The following is a 12,389-nucleotide window of genomic DNA, read 5'->3' on the forward strand; positions in this document are numbered from 1 at the left end:
CATGAATAATCAAACCACCGAAACACAGCATTTGACAACAAATGTTTTTTTCTTTTTAAATTTCTATTAACTTCTCTTAATTTATTTGCAGCAGCATAGTTTAATCTTGCCATAATTCATCAGATCAGTATCCATCCCACCAGGGGGGCGGCCCTCACCAGTGTGTGGTGTAGCCTGCTAGCGATAAATTTCAAATTTCTCTGGTAAACACAAGTATTGTCTCAGCATCAAATGGAAGCTCAAACAAATATGGATGTGTTAAACCGTCATCAATACATCTGATTAACTTGTTGCACCCAAATGCAGGATGACAAGTCATTGCCTACATTGACGAATAAATAATACACCAGTGTTAAGCTACAGTCAAACTGACCCAAACTTTGATATTCTGCTTTATTTGTACTCCCCGCCCCCCGAAAACACACACAAACACACACACGTTTTCATGACATATCAGGACGTATGACAGAAATGTGAAAAATGGGAACATGCCTTTCCCAAGGTCCTAAAGGCCTGGGAATCAAGCTCATTCTGGCCCATGCTTACAGGAATATGTCCATCTGTTGAGTTTTTGGCTGGGGCTATATTTTGGTCAAACCTGATTTTTATGCTACATATGAGGACACTATGTAAGTACAATAATATCACACTGAAAGTGTGTGAAAAGTGTGTTAAGTTCCAAAACTGGCCACTAGACAGTGAAATTGAAGATGAGCAAAAATGATAAACACACACTTTTTTTCAAAAATTGTGATATTTTTGGACATCGGAGATTTTTGGTCTGGGAGCATGTTGGGGGGGGGGCGTCTAGAATGCTTTAGAGTGCTCAGAAAAATGAGGACGTGGAAAATGCCCTCATTTTTCTCAGTGTCCTGATATTGAAGGTGTGTTATCATAATAAATTAAATTAAATTAAATTAAATTAAAATGACCAGAATTGTCATGAAAACAAGTACACACACACCCTTTTCTAATTTGAACATTGTTGACTAATCGTCTTTGGAAGAGGTTTTTTTTCCAAGGCAATAGTTCATTGCCCTGAAAAATATCACCCGTTTTAGTTTGAAGCTGTCATCTTTTCACATGTGCTACAGTGATACAATACCCACGAGTGGAAAACACGTGATCTCTATAGTGTCCTCATACACAGCTGGACCAAACTTTTGATTTTGACAGTGAGTGACAGTCCATATGAAAATTGCGCAAGTGCTACTTGATTACATTCAGCTACGTAGAGATTTACAGTAGTGTATAAACATTTTCTCTTTGCCTGTTTGAAGCAGCATGTTTATTATAAATGGGATAAGCTACAAAGAACCCCTGCACATATGTGTAGCGTTTACGTGTGTTAGAATTACCTTTTGCATTGTGCTTCCTTTGCCTTTTTTTTTTTGTTTCTTTTTTACGTTTGCTCCTTTTCTTCCCTGCCGTCTTGTTTCCCCACTAATGACCACTCTTCACAATCCCTCTCAAACTAGCTACCTCCTGTGACCATACAGCTAACCACCAGGAGAGGTTGACCTGGACTCTGAAAAGCTAGGCTGAAGCAGACATGGAAATGCACTTTCAGGGTTGCTTACAGTGCATCCGAAAAGTATTCACGGCGCTTCACTTTTCCGCATTTTGTTATGTTACAGCCTTTTTCCAAAATGGAGTAAATTCATTTTTTTCCCCACAAAATGTTACCAACAACACCCCATAATGACAACATGAAAAGAATTTTTCTTCCCCCAAATTTATTAAAAATAAAAAACTAAGAAACCACATGTACGTAAGTATTCACAGCCTTTGCTCAATACCTTGTTGATGCACCTTTGGCATCAATTACAGCCTCAAGTCTTCTTGACTATGATGCCACAAGCTTGGCGCACCTATCTTTGGGCAGGTTTGCCCATTCCTCTTTGTAGCACCTCTCAAGCTCAATCAGGTTGAATGGGGAGCGTCAGTGCACAGACATTTTCAGATCTCTCTGGAGATGTTCAGTCGGATTCAGGTCTGGGCTCTGCCTGGGCCACTCAAGCACATTCACAGAGTTGTCCTGAAGCCACTCCTGTGATATCTTGGCTGTGTGCTTAGGGTCACTGTGCTGCTAAAAGATGAACTGCCATTCCAGTCTGAGGTCAAGAGAGCTGTGGAGCAGGTTTTCATCCAGGATGTCTCTGTACATTGCTGCATTCATCTTTCCCTCAATCCTGACTAGTCTCCTAGTTTCTGCTGCTGAAAAACATCCCCACAGCATGATGCTGCCACCACCATGCTTCACTGTAGGGATGGTGCCTGATTTCCTCCAAACATGATGCCTGGCATTCAGGCCAAAGAGTTCAATCTTTGTCTCATCAGATCAGAGAATTTTGTTTCTCATGGACTGAGAGTCCTTCGGGTGCCTTTTGGCAAACTCCAGGTGAGTTGCCATGTGCCTTTTACTAAGGAGTGGCTTCCATCTGGCCACTCTACCATACAGGCCTGATTGGTGGATTACTGCAGAGATGGTTGTCCTTCTGGAAGGTTCTCCTCTCTCCATAGAGGAAAGCTGGAGCTCTGACAGAGTGACCATTGGGTTTTTGGTCACCTCCCTGACTAAGGCTCTTCCCCCTCGATCACTCAGTTTAGATGGGCAGTCAGCTCTAGGAAAGGTCCTGGTGGATCTGAACGTCTTGCCTTTACGGATGATGGAGGCCACTGTGCTCATTGGGACCTTCAAAACATCGTAAATGTTTCTCAAAATCAGAATAGCCATCATTTGCCAAGTATCCTCAAAGAATACAAGGAATTTGACTACGGCTTGAACTGTACTGCCTTTGTACAAGCATGTATTAATATACATTAAACAGTAAATAATTCACAATAAATATCATGACAGAAAAATGTGCAGTACAAAAGGTATGTATAGGAGCAATAGACAAACAGATTGAAGTTGTACATTTTGTATATGAATTCCATCCATCCATCCATTTTCTTCCGCTTTATCCGGAGTCGGGTCGCGGGGGCAGCAGCTCAAGCAAAGCCGCCCAGACCTCCCGATCCACACACACCTCCCCCAGCTCCTCCGGGGGAACCCCAAGACGTTCCCAAGCCAGCCGAGAGACGTAGTCCCTCCTGCGTGTCCTGGGTCTTCCCCGGGGCCTCCTCCCAATGGGATGTGCCCGGAACACCTCTCCAGCGAGGCGTCCAGGGGGCATCCGGAAAAGATGCCCGAGCCACCTCAACTGGCTCCTTTCGACGTGGAGGAGCAGCACCTCGACTCCGAGCTCCTCCCGAGTGAGTTTTTTTTTTTTTTTTTGGCAGATTAAGTTGTTCATCAGTGGTACTTGTGGAAAGAAACTGTTCCTGTGTCTCGTTGTTGTGACGTACAGAGCTCTGCAACGTTGGCCAGAGGGGAGGAGTTTAAACAGTGTGTGTCCAGGGTGTGAGGGGTCTGCAGAGATGTTACCAGCTTACTTCCTTGTTCTATACCCTTCCTCAGATTTGTTCCTCGAGACAATCCTGTCTCTGAGGTCCACAGACAATTCTTTTGACTTCATGCTTGGTTTGTGCTCTGTCAACTGTGGGACCTTATATGTAGACAGGTTTGCGTCTTTCCAAATCATGTCCAGTCAACTGAATTTACCCCAGGTGGAGTCCAATTGAGCTGTAGAAACATCTCAAGGATGATCAGTGGAAACAGGATGCACCTGAGCTCAATTTTAAGCTTCATGGCAAAAGCTGTGAATACTTAGTTTTTTGTTTTGTTTTTTTTTTTGTTTGTTTTGGGTTTTTTTTTTATTAAATTTGCAAAAATCTAAAAAAAAAAAGAAAAAAAAAAAGCTTTTTCACATTGTCATTATGGGGTATTGTGTGTAGAATCTTGAGGGAAACAATGAATTTCATCTATTTTGCAATAAGGCTGTAACATAACAAATTGTGGGAAAAGTGAAGTGCTGTGAATACTTTCCGGATACACTGTAAATCTGCCAGAAAATTTCAAGTCATTAAAAAAATTCACTCCAACACTTGTCACATTTTTGCACCGTTAAAAAAAAACAATACTGGATAATTATAGTTCATGTGTATCACCAAACTGAACTGAAACATGTATGGTAGTTGTCATTAACACAGACCAAAGTGACATGGTAGCTATTGATCGAGCAGAAACAATACGGTCAGAGCGCCACAACACCATTTAACCAAAGTGTCTCAAAGTACACACTGTCAAAGGATATGTGTGAAGAGGACATGTTTCAAATGTGTAGAGTTCATTTTCAAGCAGTCAAAGTGCGTATTGTCTGCATACTGAATTCAGTCTAAAACAAAATAGAAGTGTCTCCTTCACAAAGACTACTGACTGTGTTCTTACAATTGTCAAGCATTGCAGAGATAAAAACAAAAGTGTGTGCGTATGTGTGTGTGTGTGTGTGTGTGTGAGAGAGAGAGAGATAGAATGGTGGTGTGTGGTTTGTAAATTATCACTTATTTGTGTTTCTGAACAAAAGTACTTGAAACCTTCAGAGCTTTAATGAAACATCCCAGGCGACAAGTATCATTCAGACTATGTAGCAACAGCTTTATGCAGTAAAATTCCATGTTTTCGTACAATTACGGCATCAACACGGCATTGTTAAGGCAAATCCATTCAAACCCAATAGATCTGCATGCACTTCCATGTCTGAAAGTAAGCCACCAGATGAACAAACCAAACCCAGTAGATCATTTATAAAAGACCAAAATCAAACCAAAAGCTACATTATCTGTGTAAAGATTTCACGTTTTCTTTTGAGGGATTTTCTTCGGGGTTGGTTGAGTGGCAGTCCCAACACGAGCTGAGCTGCAGTGCAGAGAGCACACTGTGCAGGTCTTTCTCCCTCTTGATTAGACAGGATGCAGTAGATCCGGTTAAAAGTCTTTCGTTGTGTAAGATACAGTAGGTTGTGAAACAAATGAGATTTATGCCGAGGTGTCGTATAGTTTCTCTGCACTCTGACAAATTAGTAGAAGGCAAACGCATATGGGCTCTGCTCTTGTGAATACCATCCAAGGGGCTCCAAAGGCATTACACCAGCCACTTTCCTATTTAACTATGTACATGATATGGGCAAAACGCATGTTCCTAAATGACAGATATTAACAGGTTGGCACTTGTCTCTCCTGTAATTCCACCAATTATGTTTTGGGGCTAGTCAAATGTGACGGTGACACGGCCTCCCTGTAGAACAGGCACTGATGAAAGCTACAGTGTAAAGGCTGAAGTGGCTAACAGTGGATACAGCACTTGTTTTCCCAAATGCCATGACTCCGGATGGTCCTGTTTTTACCTTTACCTAAATTTAAAAAAAAAAGGTTTATGGTTTTATATGTGTAGGGAAGCATTCTGAACTGTATTGTGCAATACATTATTACAGAAAAGACATGATTCTGTAGGAGAGGTTGGCATATGAAGAGCTTGTCCTTTTTGTTTACTTGCTCTCTACAAAAGGTCCTGTTGCCGTTTTTAGATTAAGTAAACTGTGCCAGAATTAAAATCTGATTTGTATTTATTTCTTGCATGCTTTTTCCTCCCTGTTGCTAATACTGCTCTTTAACTGTTCGCTCTGTTGGATGTGTGAAGCTGTAAAACATTCTAATTCAGGTTATTGTCTGTGTTGAACAATGTAACTGTGTAATAAAACATGAAATGAAGTATTCATTACTCTTGTTTCTTTTCTTAGATCATCCTGTTTTTCCTGACTTTATGACATGAACTTCGTACTCAGTTTTATTTAGCTGAATTTATTCATGCAGCATCAAATCACAACACAAGTTATTTCAACGTGCCATATGCAAGCAAGGTCTAAACCCAACGTGGTCTCATGGCAAGTTGTGATTCAGCAGCACGAAATATACATTAATCTATTGGTTTGTGATATTGTGACGAAAAGCGCCTCATTTTTGTCATGGCAGCACAAATTCATTCTAATATATTCCATGATGGCCGCACAAAATTAAAAGCGAAGGGGGGGGCGTTATGGTTAGGGTGGAGGGAAGGAGTAGGATTATGGTTAAGGTTAGGGTTGGGGGTAGGAGTAGGGTTAGGAATTGTGAGTTAAAAAAAACCCATGAAATTTGACTTATTTCATGACGGGGGCACGAAAATAAAATGTGAGACTGGGCTGTCTAAACCTTACCTACTCCATGAGCAAGCACACTATTGACAGTAGTAATGAAACTCCCTCAGGTGTTTTTGATGATAGGAAGAATCCTGTAGCAGACTGGAATCAACGAGGTGATCATCTGCTTTGGCCATACGAAAAAAAAATAGAGAGTGCTTTGACAGCACATTCCTCCATCAACTAGAGGTGGGCGGATCGATCCTAATATCGATACCAACGCTGGTATTGATATTGAACAATCCTTGTATAAAAAGATCAATACTCAAGCTTTTTTCTCTCCCGTACGCACTGACTGCTGCGCACGCAGATTCATCAAAGTCTACTCTCTGTAAGAGCAGCGCTGCGTTGTGTCACACAACACGGAGCAGCGCACCCTTGTATTGTGGTTTGTCAGCCCTCTACCTCAGGAGATTTTGTTTTAAGTTGTGTTGAGTGATATTTTTTAAACAAAAATGTTGATTGTGACAATAAAGTATTTTGTTGTTACATACAATGTTTGGCGAAATTCTATCCTAGGTCTTTTGGATCCTTTGGATCTATGAAGCTTAAATATGAAAAAATATCAGTATCGATATCGGCAATACTGGGCCTGTATTTACTTGGTATCGGATCAATACCAAAATTCCCGGTATCGCCCACCTCTACCATCAACACTTCACTGGGGACTGGTACTGAAACCTGGTATTAAATGGTAAATGGACTGCATTCATATAGCCCTTTTCCATCTGCATAAGACACTCAAAGCGCTTTACAATGGCTCACATTCACCCCGATGTCAGGGTGCTGCCATACAAGGCGCTCACTACACACCGGGAGCAACTAGGGGATTCAGGACCTTGCCCATGGGCCCTTAGTGATTTTCCAGTTAGGCTGGGATTTGAAACATAGATAATCTGGTCTCAAGCCCAATGCTTAACCACTTGACCATCACCTCCCCAAGCAGACCCTACATTCTTTTTGGGGGGTGGGAGCTCCAAAGAAAACAGGTTGGGAACAATTGTCATATTCAATGAAGTTTGAACACAAACAACACAAATCCACCGACCAAACCTCGCTGATGCAACAGTTTAATGTCATATTATTATTCCTAATTGGATAATACAATCTTCATTTCACTGAACAACATTTGGATTAAAAATGGGTCTGGTTTTCCACCTCACTGATGAAAGTGAATCATGGTCACCAGCACAAAAAAGCTGCAAAATATTTTCTTATCATATATGAAGTATGATTGATTGATTGATTGATAAATCCCTTTACTGCATTAAATTTGGGGGGGTCAGACAGATGTTATGTGGCTTTACATGGGGAGGTGGGGTGAAGTAATTATGAGAAATCCTCATTTTGTTACTTTGGAATGCACCATATACAGAATTTATACACTCACACTCATCTTCAACCGCTTACACCAATGAAGGGTCACAGGGTGCCAGAGCCTATCCCAGCAGTCATAAAGCGTGAGGCGGGGTGCACCCTGGACAGGACGCCAGTCTGTCACAGGGTCATACAGAATTTAATTTAATTAAGTTTATTTAATTTATATAGTGCCAAATCACAACAAATCTGCCTCAAGGCGCTTCACACAAGTAAGGTCTAACCTTACCCACAGCTAGAGCAAGCACACAGAATGCATGTATCCATGTAGTTTGCAAAAACAGGATGAAATGACTTAATCCGGCTTGTCTCCTAACAGGGTGGCTTACAAAGTGCAGATTTGGCCACTGGCTGGCTTATAAAGTGCAGATCTGGCAACCTGCCTGAAAACAAAAGAAAGGATCTCGGCCCTTGGCCAGCCATGATCAAGCTGTTCAACTTTGAACAAAAACCACAACAAACACTGCTTTGGCTTCAAATTTTTACCCCGATGGAGCATAATCTAACAAGTTTCAAGCTGTACTCACTATGATCCCTCTCACCCAGGACACAAACTTTTTGTTACCCTCCCTTCTGGCAGACAGCTGAGCTCCATCAGGACTAAATCCTCAAGGCACAAAAACAGCTTCTTTCCGTCCACAGCTAGACTTATAAATAATGCCAGAGACCCTGATTTACCCTGCTTCCCCACCCCCACTCCCACAAAGTACAGAATGATCATCCCTGTACTGTTCATCTTCACGCCTGCACAGCCCCATTCCACCATTCCACTATTTCTATTTGACAGTAAACGTAGCTTTGCCCGTTTGTCTATTTGACTCCTTTACTTCTTACAGAAGTATTTTTTCCTTTTCTTTTGTTGTTGTTTATGCACCATTGACACCAGATCAAATTCCTTAAATCATAAATCATGCTCTCTGAACTTTTACACCCTGCGTTTTTGTCGTACAGTTTGAGCTGGAGCCGAGTACGATTGAAAATATCGTACAGTGTCTGCCCAGCCTTACAGAGGCCCAGATGTCCCATCCATGCATGTTCTAGACCCCCCCGGTCCAATCACCTTTAATGATGAGAGAGAGAGAAACAACACAGCAAAACACGAACAACAACGTGACAAAATGGAGAAAAAATGGAAAGGCAGTGCAGAAAAACTGAGGGAAAAGAAAAAAGGTTCTCGTGACTGATGCTGCTAAGAGCAGAAAAGTTTCAGAGATGTTTGTTGCAGGGGCCGGCCTGGCAGGGGCGCCTGCGGGTCCCTCTCAGCAGAAGCAGGTGGTGTCGGAGTCATACAGTGAAAGTAACAGTGAGACTCCCGCTGCCATGGAGGTGGTGCAGGAGCAGAAGGAGATTGGTGGTGGTGGTGATGATGGCAGGTGTGTGCCAGCATGGTGTGGATAAGCACTAAAGTAAGTCCCTTCGGCTGCTCTCTAGTTTTTCCACTCTGGGTTGCCACAGCAGATCCAATGAGGATAAACACTCATATACATGTTTAGCCTTTTATTTAAATGAAAACGCCTCCCCCCCACCCCTTTTTCTGGTTGCACCTATGGGTCCAAGTGATGAACATACTGTGTAGCCATCATTTATTTTATTCAAGGCTCCAGAATATAAACAGATTAGCATGTTGCCTGTGGGGATCCACAGGCTCTAGATTGTGTGTGTGTTTCTAAAATAAGTAGCTGACATTTTTCAAGGGTGGTAATAAATTATGCAAAGTTCCTATAATGATTTTGAACTGCGGGTGAGTCCAGAATGTCAACAATTTTTAGAAGAACAACTCAGCCCTTTTATTTCCTGTTAATTACACAATTTTTGTTTGTTAATTTACTGTCTTAATGAATTTATAAATTGTTTAAGTTCTTGTTATCATATACATGCTATTATTATTATCATTATTATTATTACTGGTGGTATCATTATTATTATTTTATTCTATTTTATTATTAATTCTATTTTGTCATGTTAAATGGACCGCCATTACAAATACAATTACATTATGTACTTACTTTGAACTTATTAAATAAAATCACACACCCATGCTTTTAATATAAAGATGATATGCCGCCCCCTGCTAGAATGGCGTGTGTCCAGAATGTAATTAGCAACGTCTATTGTTGGGTGTTTTTAGCTAATATCTGCAGTTTCTCCAAAAATATTAGTCCTATCAACATTCCATTTTTGCGGCGTTGATCCTTGACCAAAAATACATAAGCATACCAAACGACAAATGTCAGTTCTCCCCAGTTTCTCTGTGATCAAAGCCATACACACAAACGCACACATACACGCACACAGAGGCCACTTGGCTATTATAATATAGATATTGTACAGTATAGTAGTGTTGTTAAGAGCTTGTGTGTTTATATGCACTTAAACAGAGGGTGAGTTGGCACAGTATCTGCACGCGGATTGTAGTGGTGGGCCAGTCTGAACTAGAGTTGAGCGGATCGATCCTAATATCGATAATATCGATACCAAAGCTGGTATTGATATTAAACAATCCTCATGTAAAAAGATCAATACTCAAGCTTTTTTTGTCTCCCACACACACTGACTGCTGCGCACGTAGATTCATCAAAGTCTACTCTCTGTCTGTAAGAGCAGCGCTGCGCTGTGTCACACAACACAGAGCAGCGCACCCTCCCCCCTCTGGTCTTTTGTTGTTGCGCCGTCACGTGGCTCAGCGGTGCCAGCCAACAGCCATGCAGGTAGTCTCAGCCTGGCCCACCCACTCAGCGCTTCTCGAGTCAGCCCTTTACCTCAGGAGATTTTGTAAGTTGTGTTGAGTGATAATTTTTAAACAAAAATGTTGATTGTGATAATAAAGTATTTTGTTGTCACGTACAATGTTTGGTGAAATTCTGTCCTAGGTCTTTTGGATCCTTTGGATCTATGAAGCTTAAATATGAAAACGTATCAGTATTGATATCGATATCGGCGATACTGGGCCTGTATTTACTTGGTGTCGGTTCAATACCAAAATTCATGGCTCTCCTTAAATAATGGTATACAAGTGCTGTGCCATCATGCAGATTTTCAAATTTAGGGTGTTCGCGCTCTGCTTTCCCGGGTATTTTTTTCACATCAATACAAGTTTCTGAGTTTTCCTGGACCATGAGCGCAGCCAGTCAGTGAAATCCTCAGCGGAGTAGCTCCGTGTGCACGTGAAGGCAGCCTGTGAAAAACTGGCTGTGGAGTGCAGCTTTTCCACAGAAGCTGCACTGATAAATCCACTGTGCACCCTTTTGATGAAAACTCTAGCATAAACCGAATAGACATGGTACATTATTACCCGGTTCAGGAACAGTATTTATTTATTGATTTTTTTTTTTTTGTCCTAACCGGTTCAGGAGCATTAGTTTTTGGGTGGAACCCAAAACCAGAAATGTTGAAATGCTATTTTCTGTTTGGAACGAGCCAGTTGGGAAAAAAATTCTGGTTCAAAGCCCTGATTTAAAGTTTCCAATTCACCTAACCTGCATGTCTTTGGATGTGGGAGGAAGCCGGAGCACCCAGGAGGACATGCAAACTCCACACAGAAAGGCCCCAAGTGGGAAGTGATCCCATGACCTTCTTGCTGTGAGACAACAGGGCAGACCACTAAGTCACCGTGCTGCCAACATTATGTGTAAACAGAGGTTAATAGATACGTTCCAGTTTGTCTTGCAATGAAATGTCAGTTTAATTCGGTGTAATGGTTGGAGGGTGCGGACTGGCCTGCCCCTGCTGCTAATAAAAATATGAGAGGAAACACTGTCATTCAAAATGGAATCCCATCACCACCATCCATCATTCCTTCTGTGCATCTGACCACTGGCACTGTGATTATACATGCCCTCCTCCACCACCTTCACGTACTTTTCTATCACAAAAGGGCAATTCTACTCTTGGTACCTTGTCATTAACATTTCCTAAATCTACAAACATACAGTGCAACTCCTTCTGGCCTTCTCTACTTCTCCATCAACACTCTCTTAGTAAACATTGCATCTGTAGTGCTTTCTCAGTATAAAAACATGTTGCTGTTCTTTTCTCAACCTACTTTAGGCTATTCTTTCCCATAACTTCACGCTCTGGCTGATCAAGGTTATGCCTCTGTCATTACTGCAGTTCTGCACATCAACCTTATTCTTAAGAACCAGTAAAATTCCTCTACATTCTCTCATTTTCTCACTTACCAAGATTTTATTATTAAAAACTCCATTGCCATCTCTCCTAAACATTTTCATGCCTCTACTGGTATGTCATCTTGACCAACTGCCTTTCCACTCTTCATCCTCTTCATAGCTGTCCTCACTTAATCCTTCTACTTCCCAATTCACTCTCTCCACATTGTCTAACGTTCACTCCATCTGATTTTCATCTTTCAACAGCTCAAAGTATGACCTCCAATTTCTCAAAACACTATCCTCACTTGTCAGTGCATCACCACCTGCATCCTTCAACACACTAATCTGCAGCACACCCTTTCCAACACAGTCCATCTGTTTGGACAATCAGCAGAAGTTATTTTTTTCTCTCCTTGTTACACTTCCTACGTATATAGATCATTATATACCTTTTCCTTAGCTTTTGCCACACCTGTTTTTACTTTACATCACATCTCCTTGCACTCCTGTCTACTTTCTTCTTCTCTGCAACTATCACATTTTTGTCAACATCCTCCTTATACTTTCCTGCTCTTCATTTTCGTCTCCTTCAAAGACCTTGGACAAACCATCATTTGACACAGTCTGTCTGCTCTCTACCACTTCCACCACCTTGCAATCTCCAATTTATTTCAGGTTGCATCTCCTGCATAGAACATAGTCCAGCTGTGTGCACCTTTCCCCACTCTTGTACACCATCCTTTGCTCCTCTTTCTTCTGTAACCACAGCCATTTATATCCTTTC

Source organism: Thalassophryne amazonica, chromosome 2 (genome assembly GCF_902500255.1).
Source record: "Thalassophryne amazonica chromosome 2, fThaAma1.1, whole genome shotgun sequence".
In the NCBI taxonomy this organism is placed as follows: Eukaryota; Metazoa; Chordata; class Actinopteri; order Batrachoidiformes; family Batrachoididae; genus Thalassophryne; species Thalassophryne amazonica.